This window comes from Felis catus, chromosome A2 (genome assembly GCF_018350175.1).
Source record: "Felis catus isolate Fca126 chromosome A2, F.catus_Fca126_mat1.0, whole genome shotgun sequence".
In the NCBI taxonomy this organism is placed as follows: Eukaryota; Metazoa; Chordata; class Mammalia; order Carnivora; family Felidae; genus Felis; species Felis catus.
Window position 1 is genome coordinate 125,315,553 of NC_058369.1, and position 20,518 is coordinate 125,336,070.

Here is a 20,518-nt window from a genome sequence, read left to right on the forward strand (position 1 = left end):
ACTGGAATTAAAATCTAAAAAAATAAATATATTAGTGCCTATTCATGCAAGAAGAAAGATTTCAGCAGTAGAGTTATCGTTAGTCACAGCCCTGTCAGGGAATTGGTTCTATACAGGTGACAAAAGAACTGGGAAGGCAAGCAGGATGATGAGACAACACAGAGTGTCACAACAGCGCAAAGCCGCTCGCACCCTGATGCCTGGACTGATGATGGGGAGGAAGTGGTGTCACTGCAACCAGAAGTTGGGACCTTCCTGTGGGAGCCCCAGCCCCAGTGGGAACAGGAGCAAGGTTCTAGGGAGGAAAGCGCTGTCCTACTATCGCTGGAGCCACAGAAGAGACCCGTGGTTGTCAGAAGTTAACACTCAACACAAAAGGAAGGGCAGAGAAATACCCTGGCTTATCCTTCCAGTCTTCCACCAGTTTCTCCCATTGGTGAATCTATTTGGAAATGAGAGAGGCATTGAAGTCTGGGATGTGTAATTGCCTGTAGTTGAGAACAGAGCAGGAAAAGATAGGGAATGAATCTGAGAGGGAAACCGGCAGTAAGCCAACATAACTATTATGTGATATTTATTGGTGAGAAAAATGCATTTATGATATATGTTAAGAAAAGAAACAGGTTATAAACATTTATATTGTTCCAGTAGGCATATAAATACATACCCAAATAGATAAGCACATAAAAAAAGGACTACAGAACATAACACTGTCTGGATGATGCTGTTTTTGGTTTATCTGTATCTTCTAGTTATTCCAAATGAATATATAACACCAGTGACTTAGAACAATAAAAGGATAATTGTGTTTCTGTGTTTAAGAAAAGAACAATTAGATTGTTGGCTCCTTGAATATCGGATATAAAGATGAAGTATCGTTATCAGGTTTAGAGCCTTTAGTTTAGAGGGGAAAGAAAAGCTAAGATTTTCCTACCAATATGAAATATACATCTGCACCTATTGATGTTGACCATCAAACGAAATGTTCAATTTAGTTTTACTTCTGCTTGCCCTTTTCTACTCCCACATACAATTGAAATAATAAGATCTATTACATCTGATTCCTTTTTATCTCTTTCAATAATACATTATGAATCATCTCCTTTAGGAATCCCTTGCACATTTATTTCTTTTATTATCATGTTAACCTCTGTAATTCAGAATGTTTTATTTTATGGTTCTCATAGTTTAACATTATCTATTTTATGACATGTATTCTCTCTTTTAGATTTTTAACGCCCCCCCCCACCCCCCACTCAAAACACTATCCCTGTTACCTGAATAGCATTAGAATGCAGATCTCCTTTGGGAGGATACATCTAAATGCCAACATGCAATGGTAAAGTCAGAACCTCTTCCTCTTTTGTCAGAAACCAGTTATCCTTCCTCCAGGTCTGTCTCAGCCAGTGTCCAGCCAGGAGGTAGTGATCACGTCAGTTATTTTTATATAAAGAATTTAACGCAAAGTATAATTAGGTATTGGAGAAGAGAAAATACAAACAGGGACACTGAGGTTTTATAGAGGTTATGACCGCAAGAAGTAGCAACTATCTCTGGGGTTGGGAGTTCAAGGGGAAGGGACTAGGATTACCAAAATTTCGATGCTCAGAAGAGGCATCCCAAGGAACTGGGATGGAAGACTCTAGTGAGAGGGCACTGCCTGATCGGCATGGGGTGACACCTACACCTCAGGGACCTGGAGGAGGAAACCTGTGGAGTTGGGACTCAAACCTTGAGTGGAGCCCTTGCTGGCCAGCACTGTGACCCCTGAGGGGATACCATGAGGCTGGTTCTAACAACAAAGTAGGCACCTGCTGCTGCCAGAACTTGCTGTCAGTGAGGGGACAAACCACCATTGCTGTGGTATGGCTGAGATGAACAGGAAACACATGTGAAGGAGCATGTCCCTTCCCCTTGACAACTGGCCATCCTTCCTCTAGCTCCCCCTGTTGGCAGAGACAACAAGGAAAGGAGCCAGCTGACAAAATAGAAAGGGGCACAGAAGGATGGTTTGAAGCTCTGAAATATTAGCAAAAGTCCCCTGCACATAGCTCCTGTCAAGAGTGTCTGCAAATATTTGGCAAAATACAGGGTAGTTCCTTGATAAAAACCCTCAAGAAGGTAGGGATAGAAGAAACATACCTCAAGATCATAAAGGCCCACATATGCAAAAGACCAACAGCTAATATCACCTCAGTGGGAAAAAACTGAGAGCATCCCCCTAAGGTCAGGAACAGGACAGAGATGTCCATGCTCACTACTGTTATTCAACATAGTGTTGGAGGTCCTGGCCTCAGCAATCAGACAACACAAAGAAATGAAAGGCATCCAAATCAGCAAGGAGGAAATCAAACTTTCACTCTTCGCAGAGGACATGATACTCTACATGGAAAACTCAAAAGACTCCACCAAAAAACTGCTAGAACTGATACATGAATTCAGAAAAGTCACAGGATATAAAGTCAATGCACAGAAATTTGCTGCATTTCTATGCACCAATAATGAAGCAGCAGAAAGAGAATCAAGGCATCGATCCCATTTACAATTGCACCAAAAACCATAAAATACTTAGGAATAAATCTAACCAAAGAGGTGAAAAATCCATACACTGAAAACTATAGAAAGCTTGTGAAAGAAATTGAAGAAGATACACATGAAAAAGGAAAAATATTCCGTGTCCTGGATACGAAGAACAAATATTGTTAAAATGTCAATACTGCCCAAAGCAATCTACATATTCAATGCAATCCCTATCAAAATAACACTGGCATTCTTCACAGAGCTAGAACAAATAACCCTAAAGTTTGTCTGGAACCAGGAAAGACCCCAAAGCCAAAGCAATCCTGAAAAAGAATACCAAAGCTGGACGCATCACAATCCCAGACTTCAAGCTATACTCCAAAGCTGTAGTCATCAAAACAGTATGGTACTGGCACAAGAACAGACACTCAGATCAATAGAAGAGAATAGAGAACCCAGAAATGGACCCACAAATGTATGGCCAACTAATCTTTGACAAAGCAGGAAACAATATTCAATGGAATAAGGACACTCTCTTAGGCAAATGGTGTTGGGAAAACTGAACAGCAATATGCAGAAGAATGAACCTGGACCACTTTCTTACAACATACAAAAAATAAACTCAAAATGGATGAAAGACCTAAATGTGGGACAGGAAACCATCAAAATCCTCAGGAAAACACAGGCAACAACCTCTTTCATCTTTGCTGCAGCAACTTCTTACTTGACATGTCTCCAGAGGCAAGGGAAACAAAAGCAAAAATGAACTACTGGGACCTCATCAACATAAAAAGCTTCTGCACAGCGAAGGAAACAATCAGCAAAACTAAAAGGCAACCAGCAGAATGGGGGAGGATATTTGCAAATGACACATCAGATAAAGGGTTAGTCTCCAAAATCTATAAAGAACTTATTAAACTCAACACCCAAAAATCAAATAATACAGTGAAAAAGTGGAAAGAAGACATGAATAGACACTTTTCCAAAGAAGACATCCCAATGGCTAACAGACACATGAAAACATGCTCAACATCACTCACTATCAGGGAAATACAAATCAAAACCATAATGAGATACCACCTCACACCTTTCAGAAGGACTAAAATCGACAACTCAGGAAACAAGCTTTGGCGAGGCTGCAGAGAAAGGGGAACCCTTTTGCACAGCTGGTGGGAACGCAAACTGGTGCAGCCACTCTGGAAAACAGTATGGAGGTTCCTCAAAAAATTAAAAAGAGAATTATCCTATAACCCAGCCATTGCACTATTGGATGTTTATCCAAAGGATACAAAAATTCTGATTCGAAGGGGCACATGCATCCCAATGCTTATAGTAGCACTATTGACAATAGACAAATTATGGAAAGAGCCCAAATGTCCATCAAATGACAAATGGATAAAGAAGATGTGGTGTATATATATACAACGGAATATTTTTTGGCGACCCAAAAGAACGAAACCTTGCCATTTGCAACAACATGGATGGAACTAGAGTGTATTATACTGAGTGAAAAAAGTCAGTCAGAGAAAGACAAATATCATACGGCTTCACTCATATGTGGAATTTAGTAAACAAAACAGATGAACATAGGGGAAGAGAAGGAAAAATAAAAACACAGAGGGAGGCAAACCATAAGAGACTCTTTAAATTTAGAGAATAAACTGAGGGTTGCTGGAGGGGTACTGGGTGGGTAGATGGGCTAAATGGGTGATGGGCATTAAGGAGGGCACTTGTTGGGATGTAAGTGAGGAATCACTAAATTCTACTCCCAAAATCTTGAAATCACTATTACACTGTATGTTAACTAACTTGGATTTGAATTAAAAGATTGTCTGCAAATAATAGGGCTCTGTGCCAATTTCTAAGAGTGAAAAGGAAAATATAGGAGCAGAGAAGAGTAGAATAGGCTTAAGAAAAAAATTACAGGAGTTGTTTACCCTAATGACTAAAATACCAAGACAAAACGACCTTCCGCAACTCAACAGTGCTCAGGAGGAACGAGCTTGGGCTTCCTGATTTTAAGAAGTCCTTGTATCTCATTACCACCCCCATTTGGCAATCTTTGCAACTCCTGGTATTTTTTATCTCATCTCCTATTATTAGTGACTACAGAACCAGATAACGAGTTTCGATTTCTGAATGTTGACCCGAGAACCTCACGTACCAAGTATATCCACCCTCTGGCCTTTTAAATGATGTCTCCTTCCAACAATACAATGGCACATAGTACTCCACCCCTGTATCATGCATCCCCACAGACCTGTGTTGGCCTTCTAGAAGGCCTATCCATCCATCCATCCATCCATCCATCCATGCACTAAATAATTTGACAAGGGTTTATTCAAAACTTTCTGTGTTGGACATTGTTCTAGATACTGAAGATATAGCAGTGAGCAAAGCACCCCAAGTCTCATTTGCATTTCAGTGGGGTGTGAGAGGGAAAGGCAGGAGGGAGGCCGAGAATGCACACTTGGAAGTTAGGGAATAACAAAGTCCATAGGGAGTAAGACAGTAGTCTGAGAGGACAGGGGGAGGCAGGGATGTAGAGAATGATCAAAAAGGATGCTGAGGAAGTAACAGTTTGACAGAGATCAGAATGATAGGAGTCTTAGGAACATCTATAAAAAAAGCAATTGCAGGTGGAGGGAAGACAGTGCAGAGAGGTGCTGAAGCAAAAGCCTGTCTGGCATGTTGGAAGAGACAAGCAAAAAGGCCAGTGATGCTGGAAGGAAGGTGGCTCAGGGTCGGTGGGGAATAAGATCAGAGGAGGAACAGAATACACAGGGTGGCATTAAGTCACAGAGAGGCTTTGCAGTCCACTCTTGTGAAAGAAAAAGCCACTTAAGGAGGATGAACAGGAGAGAGAAAACAGTTGACTTAAGGTTAAAAAAAATCACCCTGCCTCCTGTGGATAATAAGCCATAGACTCTAGGAACCAATTAGAAGAAATACCATTGTTGTATGCACGAGAAAGGAAAAAAGAACGGCTGATTAAACCACATACAAAACGTTCTTATAACTCAGAAAATTTTTACAGTTGTTAAAAAAGCTGTTTTAAATTTATGCAGGCATAGATTTGTATTATCTGCCACCCTAGAGCATATATAAAAGGAAACTATATGTGAAATTAATTGAAGAATTCCTAAGTCTCATCATATTCAGAGTTCAACCCTTCTGAAATACTTTGTTATTCAAGGTCATCAATGAAGCTTAGATATTCATTCATTCATTCATTCATTCACTCAACCAAGACAACCAGATTCCTGCTCTAAGATAAGCATTGTTCCTGGTGCTGGGAGGCAGCTGAAATAAGACTGAAGTAGTCCTTGGCCTCACCAAGCGTACAGCCCAGTAGGCCACAATAAGCAAGGATCTGCGCAAAGCTCAGTCATCATCCTACATCATTCACAGCAGGAATTTTCATTTCAGACAAAGCTGGGTGTGAATCCTGCCTCCTCGTTACTATTTATGCATCCTTGGACAAATTATTTCATCTCCCTGGTCATCCGTCAGTTCCTTCTAATATCTGCCTCCTAGAGTTGTTATTAAGGTCAAATAAAATAGCGCATGTAAAGCCTTTAGCAGAGTATTGGCTCTAATACTGGAGTTCATGGTTACTACATGAGCATATTGTCATATTTAGATATGTCTTGCATGAGTCTCAAATTAATTCATATGCCCATGATATCCCTGATTCTCTTTGAGTGCAGCCAAAAAGTCTTATTCCCTCGTTCTGTAATCTTTTAGGAATCTTCTAAATACGCTACATATGTAAAATTGCAAAAAAAGGCGATTTTGTCTTTTCATAATCATATGTTCAGTTGGCACTTTGGTTTTCCCTCCCCTAACTCAGAAGATCTCAGGAAAGACGTATCTTGTTTCCAGTTGTACAAAGGAAATTTTGGGGCGCCTGGGTGGCTTGGTTGGTTGAGCGTCCAACTTGAGCTCAGGTCATGACCTCACGGTTCGAGAGTTCAAGCCCCATGTGGGGCTCTGTGCTGACAGCCTGGAGCCTGGAGCCTGTTTCAGATTCTGGGTCTCCCTCTCTCTCTCTGCCCCTCCCCTGCTCACACTGTCTCTCTTTCTCGTTTTAAGTAAATATTAAAAAAAATGTTTTTAGGGGTGCCTGTGCCTGGGTGGCTTAGTCAGTTAAATGTCTGATTTCAGCTCAGGTCATGATCTCGCTGCTCATGGGTTTGAGCCCTGCATCAGGATCTGTGTTGACAGCTCAGAGCCCGGAGGCTGCTTCAAATTCTGTGTCTCCCTCTCTCGCTCTCTGCCCCTCCCCCGGTAATGCTCGCTTGCTCGCTCTCTCTCTCTCTCTCTCTCAAAACTAAATGAGCATTAAATTTTTTTTTTTAATTTTTTTTAAAAAAGGAGGTTTTCATTTGCCATTCCTTCTGTTTGGTAGGGGTAAAAAAAATCTAAGGCCTGAAAGGAAAGTGATAAGAGCACAGCCTCAAAGACTCTCAAAGACAGTGCCAGAATTACTGCAAACATCTAAGCAGGTGGGAGGAAGTTAAAGGAAGTAATGCACTAACCCCACCAAGGAGCTTCCATCGTTTAATTGGCTCTCCTGGGAGTCACTGTGATAAACAGTTGTCAATCCATGGAGTTCCAAGGTCTCCTTAACCCTGAAGCCAGGAGGCTGATGATATCCATCATAACACACATCACGATTATGTTACTATAATCATCCTTCTAATGGGACTGAAAAGTACCTATGACCTGATCATCATCTTGGCCATATATTTAAAGTTTTGACTAGGCAGTTCCCATTTCAAAAAGCCTTAAGTAGACCAAGAAAACATAGCTCCCAACTCTTCTTTTAAGTCTTAAATTATGTAAATTGTTTCTTTGTTGAATGTTTCTTGACTGAACTTCTTTTTTTTTTTTTTTAATTTTTTTAACATTTATTTATTTTTGAGACAGAGAGAGACAGAGCATGAACGGGGGAGGCGCAGAGAGAGGGAGACACAGAATCTGAAGCAGGCTCCAGGCTCTGAGCTGTCAGCACAGAGCCCGACGCGGGGCTCGAACTCACGGACCGCAAGATCATGACCTGAGCCGAAGTCGGCCGCCCAACCGACTGAGCCACCCAGGCGCCCCGACTGGAACTTCTTAAAAGCAAAAATGATAATCTGTCCCCCAAATATAGTTACGTTCTCTTTCTCTTTTATTGTTTAAATGTTTATTTATTTATTTTGAGAGAGAGAGAGAGAGAGAGAGAGCAAGCGAGGAAGCAGGGGAGGGGCAGAGAAAGAAAGAGAATCCCAAGCAGGTTCCTCACTGTCAGTGCAGAGCCCCACGTGGGGCTCCATCTCATGAACTGTGGAATCATGATCTGAGCCAAAATCAAAAGTTGGACATTTAACCAACTGAGCCACCCAGGTGCCCCCTTTCTCTTTTAAATTCTAGACCTGATTAGAGACCTCATTCCCAACTGGCTCAGTTATGAGAATCCCCCAAAACTGAATTTTTGAATGAAATATCTATCTTCCTATGTGTATGCTCTATTAATATGTTAGGACAGTGAATGTATTATTAGCAATATTTCCATGTATGTGAAAGATCCACTCTGCTCCCCTGCCAACCCTTTCTCTTCCCAAGCAGAAAGGGTCCTGGAGGTCAGACACTTGACTTCAAAATAAAGAAGACTCCATGATTCCAATACAATTGTGAGAATAGAAGGTACCCTTTCAATTCCTAAATGTTTTAAATGAGATAACTGTGTAATAAATAAATAGGTAATACATATTTGACTTATTCTCCCCAAAAGATATTTCAATTGTGCAACTTGAGTCAATATGGACCTAAAGGATGGTCACAAATGGTTAATAACTGAAGTCCCATCACAAGCGAATAACTGAAAAAACAATGAGGAGATTAATGAATTCTTACCCGGGCAACATATGGTCTTTAACTACAACAGATACGTGAGTATGTTCTATGTTTATAAATTTCTAATTTCTCAAAATGTTCTAAGCGGCTCAAATTAATTATTGGCATATGTTACTTCTTAAAACACATTCCACGTTTTGATTCACAAAATAAAATTAATTTTTTTCACTTGAAGTTTTAACTGATGTGGATGATCAGATGTCAGCTGTGCAGAGAAACAAGTTTTCTCCAAATTATGGGTAAATGACAATGGTGTTTATTTCTTTCAAAAGTCTCACCCATCTTACTTTCCACACAATTCTGTTATGCCCTGATTTAATCTATAGCAATAAATTAATTCCTCCATCTTTTAACTCCCCAAAGAATACCGTGGAGCCTAGAGAGGAACTGCCTGGCCCAAGGCTCACACTTGGTTCCTACTTTCTTTTGAAATTTTCCCACTTACTCCCTATATTTATCGATGATGATGAAGATGATATCATTCACTCAAATGTCATTCCCTCCAATGTCACTTTCACATTTATTACCTCATTTAATTTTTCATTAACTCTAGAACATATTATCTAGTGAGATAATATGATGCCCTTTTTTATATACAGTATAAGAAAATAATATTTTCATAAAATTACAGAGTTCTTAAGGATGGGTACTCAGAATGGTACCCAGACCTCCTAAATCCCAGCATACTATGTTTTCCATAGTATCCAGCATTCCCTAGGTAGGAATAATTTGGGTTTTGATATTACACACACTTCAGTTGCAATTTCATCTCTTAACCAGCTGGGGGAATGGAACTGGAGGTAAACTCCTTAAAACTCTCCTTGAGCCTCAGTTTCCTCACCAGCAAAAGGGAAACAAATAAATGACATGTATAACAACTGGACGCAGTTCCCGGCACATCTTAAATTTGTAGTAAGTAATTGTAGTGAGGATTCCATTTAGTGCACAACACTCTATAAATACACTTTCTTCCTTTCTAGCCAGATCACATCAAGGTTTGTGGCAACTGAGACTGTCACTAAATGAGGACTAACGGAGTAAAAAATAGTTACAAATCAAGTAGAACAACTACTACTAGTAATATGTATTGAGTACCTACTATGCCTCACATTGTTTATTCTAAAGTTCTTTATATATGTAAAAGTTGGTACCGTCATTGTCTGTTTTACATATTAAGAAACGAAGTCACAGATCATTTAAATAACTCCTCGAGATCACACAGCAAAGAGTGACAGTGCTGGGGTTCAAATCCATTGATCTGGTTTGAGAGTCCTCCAAAGATAGGTCAATTCCAGTATCTATACTATATCCAAATTATGTACCAAAAATGTACACAAAAAATACAGGCAAGCATACATACATATAAAACATGTCCTGCTTTGTTTTATACTTTTGTAATAATCGGTTTCTGTCCTTGTAGCATCCAACTATCTAAACAAAAACAAAAAAAAAAACATTAGCAATATCTTGACATAAAGCAACAGGTGCTCCTGAGAACAAGCCAATCAACATCTATTTTTTAAGCAACTATCAGTTAAAATCCTACCTTTAAATATTACAATAAAGGAAAAAAAGCTTCTATTAAGTAAATCAGGGTGATATCATACCACTTCCTTGCTCAAAAATCTCGAATGCCTCCCTTTTTCCTAGAGTCAAGCTTACATTCCTTAGCCTGTCACTCAGGACCCTACAAAATCTGCCAGCATTTAGTTTTTAAGTCTTTTCCCCGCTACTCACAGCCTGACATTCCCGCTCTTGTCCTAATCTTTTTTTCAAATTCTTATCTCCACAATTTTTCTCTGGCTGTCTTTGTATCCAGAATGCCATCTCTGTTGTCCCTACCTGTTCCCTAAGGCACACGCACAATCAGCAGCATTCCTGTGAGTTAGCCTTCACTTCCAGCATCTTCGAGGGGTCCTTTTCTCTCCATCCTGGGAGCACACCAACTACTTCAATCATTTCATATTAATCCTCACATTGATTGAGCACCCATGATGTTCCAGGCATTCTAAATACACATTTGTATTTAATCCTCACAGAGCCTGGCATATGCCTCACTGTCTTCATTTTACTTAGAAAGACATCAAAGCTGCCATCTAACTTGCCAAAGGTAGGTAACTGTTAAGAAATGGATTGGAGATTCAAATCAAAGTGGTCTAAATCCAGAGTTAAATTTTTCCTCACAATTTTCCACAATGAGATCGACATTTTTACCTTTTAAGCCAACTGGTCGATTTCTCATGGCACTACAGTTTTGAGAAAAAACTAAGGATATACCAGGGCACAGCAGGTCTAAGTGTCATGATCCATGAGCAGTGCCTCAGTGAGTGTGAGAAAGGTAGCAGGCATGGGGAGGGGAGAATATGCCCAGGTCAGAAATAAGGAAGGAGAACGTGTTGACCCAGTGGTAAGAGGTTGCTTCTTCCTTGGGCTTCCTTGTCTCCATGACCCAACTCGGCTACTCTGCAGTCATTTCCAGCACTCTTTTTCCTTGTTTCCTTCTACTATCAAGTCCTTAAAAGCCAGGCACTCATGTTCCAGATGCCCTTAGAGGTAGGGGTTGCCGTATGACCTCGTTCTTGCCAACAAGATATAAAGAGATAACTGTCAGTACCTTCGTGGGCAGCATGAAAATATTTTTCTCTAGGAAAAGAGAGGCAGATAAGCACACCCTCCTCTGCCATCCTTACTTTCTGCTTTGGATCCTGACATGTGAAGATGTGATGATTAGGGATCTGGGTACGTACCATCTTGTCCCCAGGAAGGGAGACATTGGCAACAGGATAGCAGGGTACAGAGGATCAAGGAAGCTACCAACCCCGCTCTGATACTGCCCAGATCCCGCTCTCTATGGAATAAACATTCCATTTTCATGGTTTAATCTTCTGCGAGTTGAGTTTTCTGCTCCTTGCAGTCCATGGCATCCAAATATCAGTACACCATCAAATGGGCAACAGCAATAACTTTCTACATGTTCTGTCATCTTTGACAACACAGAAATAGCCTAGAAAAAGGAAGTCTCTGAATCTCATTTTTGTAAAGCTACAGAAGCAAAAAAACCCCACAAATCTTGGGATCCTTAGCTGCAATTTGTTAGATCCAGATTCTTGAGAAAATTTCTGATGGACTCACAGCCTACAATTTATATGGTGAGGCAGGAGGAAAATTCTACCTAACTATTCTTTACTCCCTGAAGAGAAGATAAGAACATTTTCTACAGAGTATTGGGAAAAAAAAAGAACAACATAATAGATGTTAATGTTGGGGTCTGACTTCTGACTGTCCTTTCCTGCAGATTTGACCCATTATTGGGGGGGGGAGGTGGATAGAATAAGTTTCGGGATTCAAATGCAGAAAGGTTTGTACCACATTCCATGTCTGGAAGTCATTCAGGAAACAGTCATGCCGACTGCCTCATACCAACAAAGGAAGGCTGCTACAGGTTAGTAAGGGGCATGGCACAGTGAGACCACCCATCACAGGCCTTGGAAGAGACGCAGAAAGTTCTCAAGGGGCCCAGAAGACAGCAGAGAATTAAGGGCTGGAATGCAGTCAGAGATTCACAACCCCACAGCAGACGCAGAAAGTGATGCCATCAGAGAAATGGTTAGAAAAAGAAATATAAAGAGAACAGCTCAGAGACATTGAGTTTAAAATTAAATAGCCTGAAAGGGAAAGACAAAGGTTTGTTTTTGGGTTTCTTTTGCCTACTACAGAGCAGAAACAGTATTTCATGAACTAGGTTGATTTCTATAATAAAGAAAGTTTCATTTTTCCCTTCTGGGTTGGTGTTACAAATTTAAAGTCACAGCAGACAATTTGACATTCCTGGCACACAATGTTAGAGCTCATCCATCTGAGCGAACAGCAATTTTCCAAAAGAGCCCACGAGCAGCAGGCTTCCCTGTTGCCATCCTATCTGACGGACCCAAAAGAAAAGACCAAATTTGACAATCCCCACGTGGAGAAATCCCACAGGCTACGAAATCTGAAGCCTGGATTATATTTCACGACCACGAAGAGCAGGCACAAGCCAACCAGATGAAGATGGCTTTTTCAGCCCCTGGAGCCCCCGCCACACAGCACTTCCGTGCTCAAGAAGAGACCTGGTCTGCAAGGAGCCACATCGCTCAACTGAGTTTGCCTATGACACCAGGTTCCTGGGGTACCTGCCCGTACCTGCCCTTTGTGAGTAATGTTTCATTATTGGCAGACAGGTTTCTTGGTTCCCTGGGAATGTTTCTTTATGCTATTTGAAGTTCTGAAGCACCCAAAAGGAGAATGTTCAAATTATGAACGAAGTCAGATGTAACCAAGGAGAGTTGAGAGCAGTCACCTCAGCCACTGCAGAATGTTAGAGTAATTGTGGGCATGGAATCAGCCATCCTGGGTCAAAGCTCAGTTCTATAACCTTCTGGGTATGTTACTCTTGCCTCGATTTCCTCATTTGTGAAATGGGAAGGCTAATATCTACCTCAATATACTTCTGTAAAGGGTAAAAAAGGTTAACACTCAACTCTGCTGGCCCATACAGGAAATGCAACAGATACCAGTTTTTCTCTCTTCTTCTGCTATTTCAGGCTATAAATTTTACCATAGTCTGAGCTTAAGCACAATGTATTTATGCTAAGGTTTAACAACCATGGTGACTTCATCTTTAAGTCAATCTAATTAATTTCAGATTTGGTTGTACCTATTGGCCTCTGTAAATAATAACAGAAACACTAAACATTAAGCTCCCAGGTAGCCACCTGTAATCCACATGAACATCTAGAGATGGCTTCATCAGTACTCATTCAACTGATGTTCACTCTGTATCGAAAGTGTGCCAAACTCACCCTCAAGCCCAGGGAAAAGACAAGGGGATAATATGATCTCTGTAATACAGTGGCAGAGATAAGACAGGTGCTCTGGGGCCAAGATGAAAGATATGAAACTCGGAACCAAGACTGAGAAGCAAGGAAGACTGCATCAGATTGTTTCAAGAGATGTTAGTGGCCTGAAGAAGGCCCGTGATGGTGGAGAGTAAAAGAAATAGAGAGTATATGGAAGTGATGATTCACTGAGCTCTACTCCTGAAACTGTATGTTAACTAATTAAAAAAAAAATTTTTTTAAGGAAAAAAAAAGAATAGAGAGTTTCATTAAAGACTTCTTTAATGGTGCACAGCACGCCTGGATGGCTCAATTTACATACTCTCATGGTTTGTGAGATGGAGCCCTGCATTGGGCTCTGTGCTGGGAGGAGTTCTTTCTCTTTCTCTCCCCCCAAAAAGCAAAAACAAAAACATTAAAAAAAAAAAAGTGTACAGGCAGACCTCAATCATTGAACAGATGTAAATAGCAGGTGGATAGACGAGGTAAACTGGATAACATGACATATTCTATTAATACTAATTGAGCGCCTGAGTGGGGAGACCCTGATATAGGTGATGTGGAAGCTACAAAAAGCTAAAACCACATTCCTGACTTCCAGAAAATTTATAATACATTTAAGGAAATAAAGTATAACAACTTTTTCCCCCATCTCCCTTGGGTTATCTTATTTTTATGGGGCCCTATTCAGTTCTCAACAAAGAAAATAAGTAGTAAAAGCAAAAGGTCATTGGGCATCTGGGAAGAAGTTTTTGGAAGCTTCAGAAAAATTCCATTGCAATCTCCACATAATTGTTATAGTCTTAGAGAGAAGATGAAAAGAATGGATTGTGTCATTTCCTTCTGAGCCAGGTACTGCAAAGCCACCATGTCCCTTCTAAGACTAGCTAGTTTCACTTCTATAAGGGGGAAGGAAAGGCATAATACTTGAGAATACTTTTTGAAAGCTACCCAAGGGGCGCCTGGGTGGCGCAGTCGGTTAAGCGACCGACTTCAGCCAGGTCACGATCTCGCAGTCCGTGAGTTTGAGCCCCGCATCGGGTTCTGGGCTGATGGCTCAGAGCCTGGAGCCTGTTTCTGATTCTGTGTCTCCCCTCTCTCTCTGCCCCTCGCCCGTTCATGTTCTGTCTCTCTCTGTCCCAAAAATAAATAAACGTTGAAAAAAAAAAAGAAAGAAAGAAAGCTACCCTACAGGAATTATACAGAGTTAAACATTTTGAGGTCCATATTGCTTAAAATTATATATCCCCTTTTGACATTTACGTGCATGTGTGTGTATATTTGAGAAACTACTGTATCAATGTCCCAAAATAGTAAAATAAATGTGTTACTACGTTTCAGTATGAGCCTTCCATTTCTGCCCTAGGTTAGATAAAAAGTGTAAAGATTCCTCACTGAATCCCTATCACATCCCAATATCTTCTTGTCATATTTGTATGAACCCTACCTCAAGTTGTGGGCAACCTCTTCCTTGACTCCTCCTCATTACCAAGTGCTTCTTCCATCCAATCTCTGGGGGCCTGAGTCTGCCTCAGTGGCCAAAAAGGTGCTTTTAGGAAGAGGCCAGATCCACTGTAGCACATATTCAGCATTCTAGTTGATAGGGAGTAAAGGAAAAGGACAACTTGAATCCCCCAAGCTGTTGCCCCAGCTTCTGCTTCACTGTGAATTCATCATCTATCATGGTCTCACCTGGAGTAGTTGCTCCAGAGACCATCCTAAGAAAAAGGGTGTAGGCAGATTCCCAAAACCTAATTCATAACCCAAAGCCAAGATGGAGACAGAACAAGGTCAGGAAATGAATGGGAATTTTTAGGAGTCAGGCCAAGCAGGAGTAAACATGAGAGTGTAGGGTATAGGTCTGGGTTCTGGGGATTTAATTTCAAACCAAAGTAGAAAAGGCCACTTTTGCTGTTCAAAGAAGTACAGCAAGTGAGGTAGGAGGCAGTAAGGAAACTTTAAGGACTATTTCAAATGCTTTTGTACCACTCCCACTGCAGTCAAACACACATGGACATAGAGATCTTGCCTTCTGAATCACTGAGATGGTACATTGGCTCTGTCATTTGCTTGGGGAGAGGGTCTTTGAAAATAAGACAATAGCTTTGGTTTCTGGCCAAACAGATAACCAGAAGTATCCCAGCACACAAAAAAGAAGAATCTATTGTTATCTTAGAGTCCTTACTCCTTGGGTGAGACATAATTCTTTTGTAATGTTTATTTATTTTTGTGAGAGAGAGAGACAGAGCGTGAGCGGGGGAGGGCCAGAAAGAGGGAGACACAGAATCGGAAACAGGTTCCAGGCTCTGAGCTGGAACAGGTTCCAGGCTCTGAGCATAGAGCCCTACGCAGGGCTCGAACCACGAACCATGAGAACATGACCTGAGCCGAAGTTGGACACCCAACTGACTGAGCCACCCAGGCGCCCCGGGTGAGACATAATTCTAACTCATTATTATTTCCCCTCTCTCATTTTATACTAACTAGGGTCATAACAGCCATCTGAGACTTCCCCAGATACCCCCCATCCAGCCAATAGCAGACTTCACTACTTCGATTTTTAGGAACTGGGGCAGCAATTTGATCTCCTTCTCATATCATACAGTGAATATGTTGCCAAGGGACATTCCGCGTGCTGGTTCACTAGTAGTGCAGAAACTCTGTAGCTGGTTGGAGTTGCTGAGCTCAGGGACTGTATATCCCCCTTGTGACTCTACCCTTCAGAGTGCTAACCTGTCTTCTTTCTCTGTTGGATGCATTCTATACATCAAATGACAGCGAAGAAAAAGATGTTCCTGAGGAAGTCTAGGTGGTTTGTGGAATCAAACAGAACCTCCTTTTCAGCTGACATATACAAGATACCTGATATAACAGCATGAATCAAGTTTAGAGCAATGAATCTTCTCTTATTTAAGTGATAGGAGACTGAGTGTATTAAATTAGCTTTCAGTGAATGTACCTTAACATGACTGTTTCTAAGAATCCTTACATTATAATTTAAAACAGAGTTTAGTATGACAATATAGGGTACGATGTTTTGCTTCTGGTATAAATTCACCATATATGAGAAAAGGGAGAGGAAGAAAAGTTGGCAGTTCAGATAAGAGAAAATAATTGACCGAGAAGCTCTTATATTTGAGAAAGATATAAAAGTAAAAACTGAAATCATTTGCATGAACTGACGACTTTGAAAAATGTTTACTCTGGAACTGAAACTACCCAGGTATGCCTGGCATCATTCCATCTGGAGTCAGATAGTGATACAAACCTACAGGGCCTGCATTCAATCTTCATACTTTCTCCCTACAGGGGATTACAGTTTCCCTATAGGGCAAGGGTGCTAAATCTGAGGATAGGAAAATAAGATGGGCCTGCGATCATTTGTGGTTGGAGATGGTGACCTATTTAACATTCTGGAGACAGTGACAGGTAAGTAGATGGATGTGAGATGAAGGCTTACACAGCAGAGCGTTCAAACAGCAGAAAGGTGACTAGAAAACTAACAATTATGGTCCACTAGAATTAGATTAATCCATAAGTAGGCCTTGAGTCCATGATAACACTTAGAAATAAAAATTAACTGAAAAGTGTGAATAATAATATATAAGTTGGAATCAAACCACACACATGAGACTTCAGTGTTCTTTACAGTAAGATGGGTGATTTGTCAAACAACGAAGAGTCCTACACTGAAGTTTAGCCAATCCAGGTTACCCATGACAAACTGCTTCCCTTCTTGTGGAGGTTTTAGAGCATAAAGCATTTCTTAAAGAGATGGGGTCTATGTTCATGTCTAAATCTAATTGGGTTCGTGACTGCTTTAACCATTAGAGGATGTTATAGTAGAGATGATACTATGTGACTTCAATGATTAGATCATAGAAGGCCACCTACTTGTGCCTTATTTACAGGAATACTCATTTTTGGATCCCTGAACCACCATGTAAGATGTTCAATTATCCTGGGGTTGCTATGCTTTGAGGAAGCCTGAGCCACATGGACGTACTATATGTAGGCATTCTGGTCAACATTCCCAAGTGAGCTCAGCATTGGAGTCATCCCAGTTCAACTGCCAAACATTTGAGTGTAAAGGTCTCTAAAATATTACAGCCTGATGCCATTTAAGTTACCCAACGTTTTCAAGTCTTCCTACGGAGGCCCCAGATATCATGAAGTAGTGAAAAACCATTCGTGCTACAACCTGTCCACATTCTTCGTTCACAGAATCTGTAAGCACAGGTTTGTTTCACAACAATATATAATCAGAATACCTCCAGACTTCTAGGCAGGAACAAATTATGTGATTAAAGTCTCAGGTATTCATGATGTGCTGTCTCATATTATTATGCGTTTGATTGTGCTTAGTGTTTACATGTATAATGCATTCCAGACAAAAATCAAGCAAAGCAGAAAGATAACAACTCAAGAAACTTCTACTAAATATAACCACCACAGAATGTGCATCAAAATAGTGCATAAATCTCCTCCCCAGGGCTGTTACTAATTAAAGTTCCCAAGAAAATGCCTCGGTGCAGTGACTCTCAAACTTTGGTATGTATGAGAATCACCTGAGAAACTTCATAAAAATGCAGCGTCCCAGGCCTTTGCCTACTTAATATGCCTGATCCGCTCTATTCTTTATTGACTCTCCAGGTGACTCTGATACATATTAACGTTTGAGAACCACCAACACGCTGCGATGGAAAGTAAGTATGGAAAAGGAGGTAAGGTAGATAAAATGGCAATATTTCCTACCCATCTACCCACTGCATGTAGGACACTTTTGAGAAGAGGTTTAGCTGAAGGAAAAGTAAGCATACTTTTTCAGCATGTCTCACACAGTTTCTGAGCCGACAGCTTCTTAATTGCAGTGCCTTCTCCCTCTGACTTGAGTGAACGCCCCATGCCCACACACATTGAGCAGTCTGAGGTTATGTGGCCATGCACTCATACCACAGGAGAGACAAGCACTGATTTGTTTGCCAACTGTGTAGGAGTGGGGCTATCTACCCTCAACATACAGAAGACCTACAGGGGCAACTGCTTTGTTTAGCTCAGTGTTTCTCAACCTTGACTATACACTAGAATCACCTGTAGAAATTTTAAAAATCCCCATTGCTGTACCCTGGGCTATTACAACAAAGTGGAAGCGGACCACAGGCACAGGTTATGTGTCAGCCTTCCCAGGTGGTTCAAAGTCCATCCAAGTTTGAAAACCACTGTCTCTAACTCAAATTTCCACAAATGAGGCTAATCCACCCTGAATTAAGAAAGAAATGATTGGGGCGCCTGGGTGGCTCAGTCAGTTAAGTGGCCAACTTCAGCCCAGGTCATGATCTTGCGGTCCCTGAGTTTGAGCCCCGTGTCGGGCTCTTTTCTGACAGCTCAGAGCCTGTAGCCTGTTTTGGATTCTGTGTCTCCCTCTCTCTCTGACCCTCCCCTGTTCATGCTCTGTCTCTCCCTGTCTCAAAAATAAATAAACGTTAAAAAAAATAATTCTTTAAAAAAAAAAAAGAAAGAAATGATTAACTTTAAGGATCCATTAGGATACTCTCATAATTTGGTATCCGATAAAGTAGTTAAAAATATGAGAAAATGTACAGAGAGACAAGCCCCAGAGATCTGGATTGTCTGTAATCCTGCCCCCTCTCTACCATATTGACAAAAGAAAAGACAATTCCTTTCCTGTATACCAGCAATGGCAAGTGAAATTTGAAATTAAAACACAATACCATTTATACTAGTCCCCCATTAATACTTAGATGTAACTCTAATAAAATCTGTAAAAGACGTAGATGAAGAAAACTATGAGATCTGATGAATTAAATCAAAGAAGTACTAAATAAATGGGAGAGATATTCCATGTTCATGGATAGGAACTCAATATTGTGAAGATGTCCATTCTTCCCAACTTGATCTATAGATTCAATACAATCCCAATCAAAATCCAGGAAGTCATTTTGTGGATGTTGACAAACCAATTGTAAAGTTATATGGAAAGGTAAATGACCTAGAGTAGCCAACACAATATTGAAGGAGAACAAGTTGGAGGACTAACAGCACCTGACTTCAACACTTACTACAAAGTCACAGTAATGAAGATGACAGTGATGTTTCCACAATTCTGCTAAGAGTCAATTTTAATTATATTCTTCAAATAGATAAATTTTATAGTATGTACGTTATATCAAAATAAAACTATTTAGAAAAACACAATGTGGAATTAGCTTTAAAATTCTGAAAAAAATAATGGAAAAATAATAAATACACAAAAATAAAGATTATTACTTTGAAAAGATTACTTTAAGGAATAGGAGAAAAAATTAAGCTGCAGGAATTTTTTCAAAAATGCATTTACTCTAGGGGAGCCTGGGTGGCTCAGCTGGTTAAGTGTCCAACTTTAGCTCAAGTCATGATCTCATGGTTCGTGGGTCTAAGCCCCACGCTGGGCTCTGTGCTGACAGCTCAGAGCCTGGAACCTGCTTTGGATTCTGTGTTTCACTCTTTTTCTGCTCCTCCCCTGCTCCTTCTCTGTCTCTCAAAAATAAATAAACATTTAAAAAATGTATATTTTTTCTATAAAAATAATATTAACTAAATGTATTGAGCGTTTACTATTATATACCAAATCTATTCTCAGTGCTTTAAATCATTTTATCGTTAAACAATCCTATAAGGTTGGGGTGCCTGGTTGCCTGGGGTGGCTCGGTTGGGCAGCCGACTACAGCTCAGGTCATGATCTCATAGTCTGTGAGTTCAAGCCCCACATCAGGCTCTGTGCTGACAGCTCAGAGCCTGGAGCCTGCTTCGGATTCTGTGTCTCCCTCTCTCTCTGCCCCTTCCCTGCTTGCTCTCTGTCTCTCTCTCTCTCAAAAATAATAAACATTAAAAAAAATTTTTTTTAAATCCTATAAGGTTGATATTATATCCCCTCTTACAGATACAGAAACTGAGCCCAGCTAGATAAAAAAAAATGAAATGATAGTATAAAGACAGACTGAAATTAAAAGGAAGATGGTAGTGCTAAAGAAATGATTCAAGGAATTAATAATGCCATTAAATAACTGTAAATGGTATCAGGAAGAGTAAAAAATAATGAAGATCCAAAAGTAGTTTAGTGGTGACCAGATTAGGTTTGAAGACATCACAGACAATGCAGAAGAAAAGGCGAAAGAGATTAATATTATCAGAAAATAAATGATAGATATGGATGACATAAAATG

The 20,518-nt window shown here is 40.4% G+C and overlaps 1 long non-coding RNA gene across 3 annotated transcripts in view; it reads right to left on the reverse strand.

Moving 5' to 3' along the window:
* Positions 1-20,518, reverse strand: part of LOC123383948 — a 59,547-nt gene that overhangs the window by 13,573 nt on the left and 25,456 nt on the right. For 2 of the 3 annotated variants that reach the window (XR_006594390.1, XR_006594389.1), the window contains 2 exons: positions 14,743-14,888; positions 7,922-9,852 (listed from right to left, as the gene is read on the reverse strand). This is a non-coding gene — a long non-coding RNA (uncharacterized LOC123383948). Of the gene's footprint in view, positions 1-7,921; positions 9,853-14,742; positions 14,889-20,518 lie in introns of those variants that run through there. The other variant, XR_006594391.1, reaches the window with a different exon arrangement.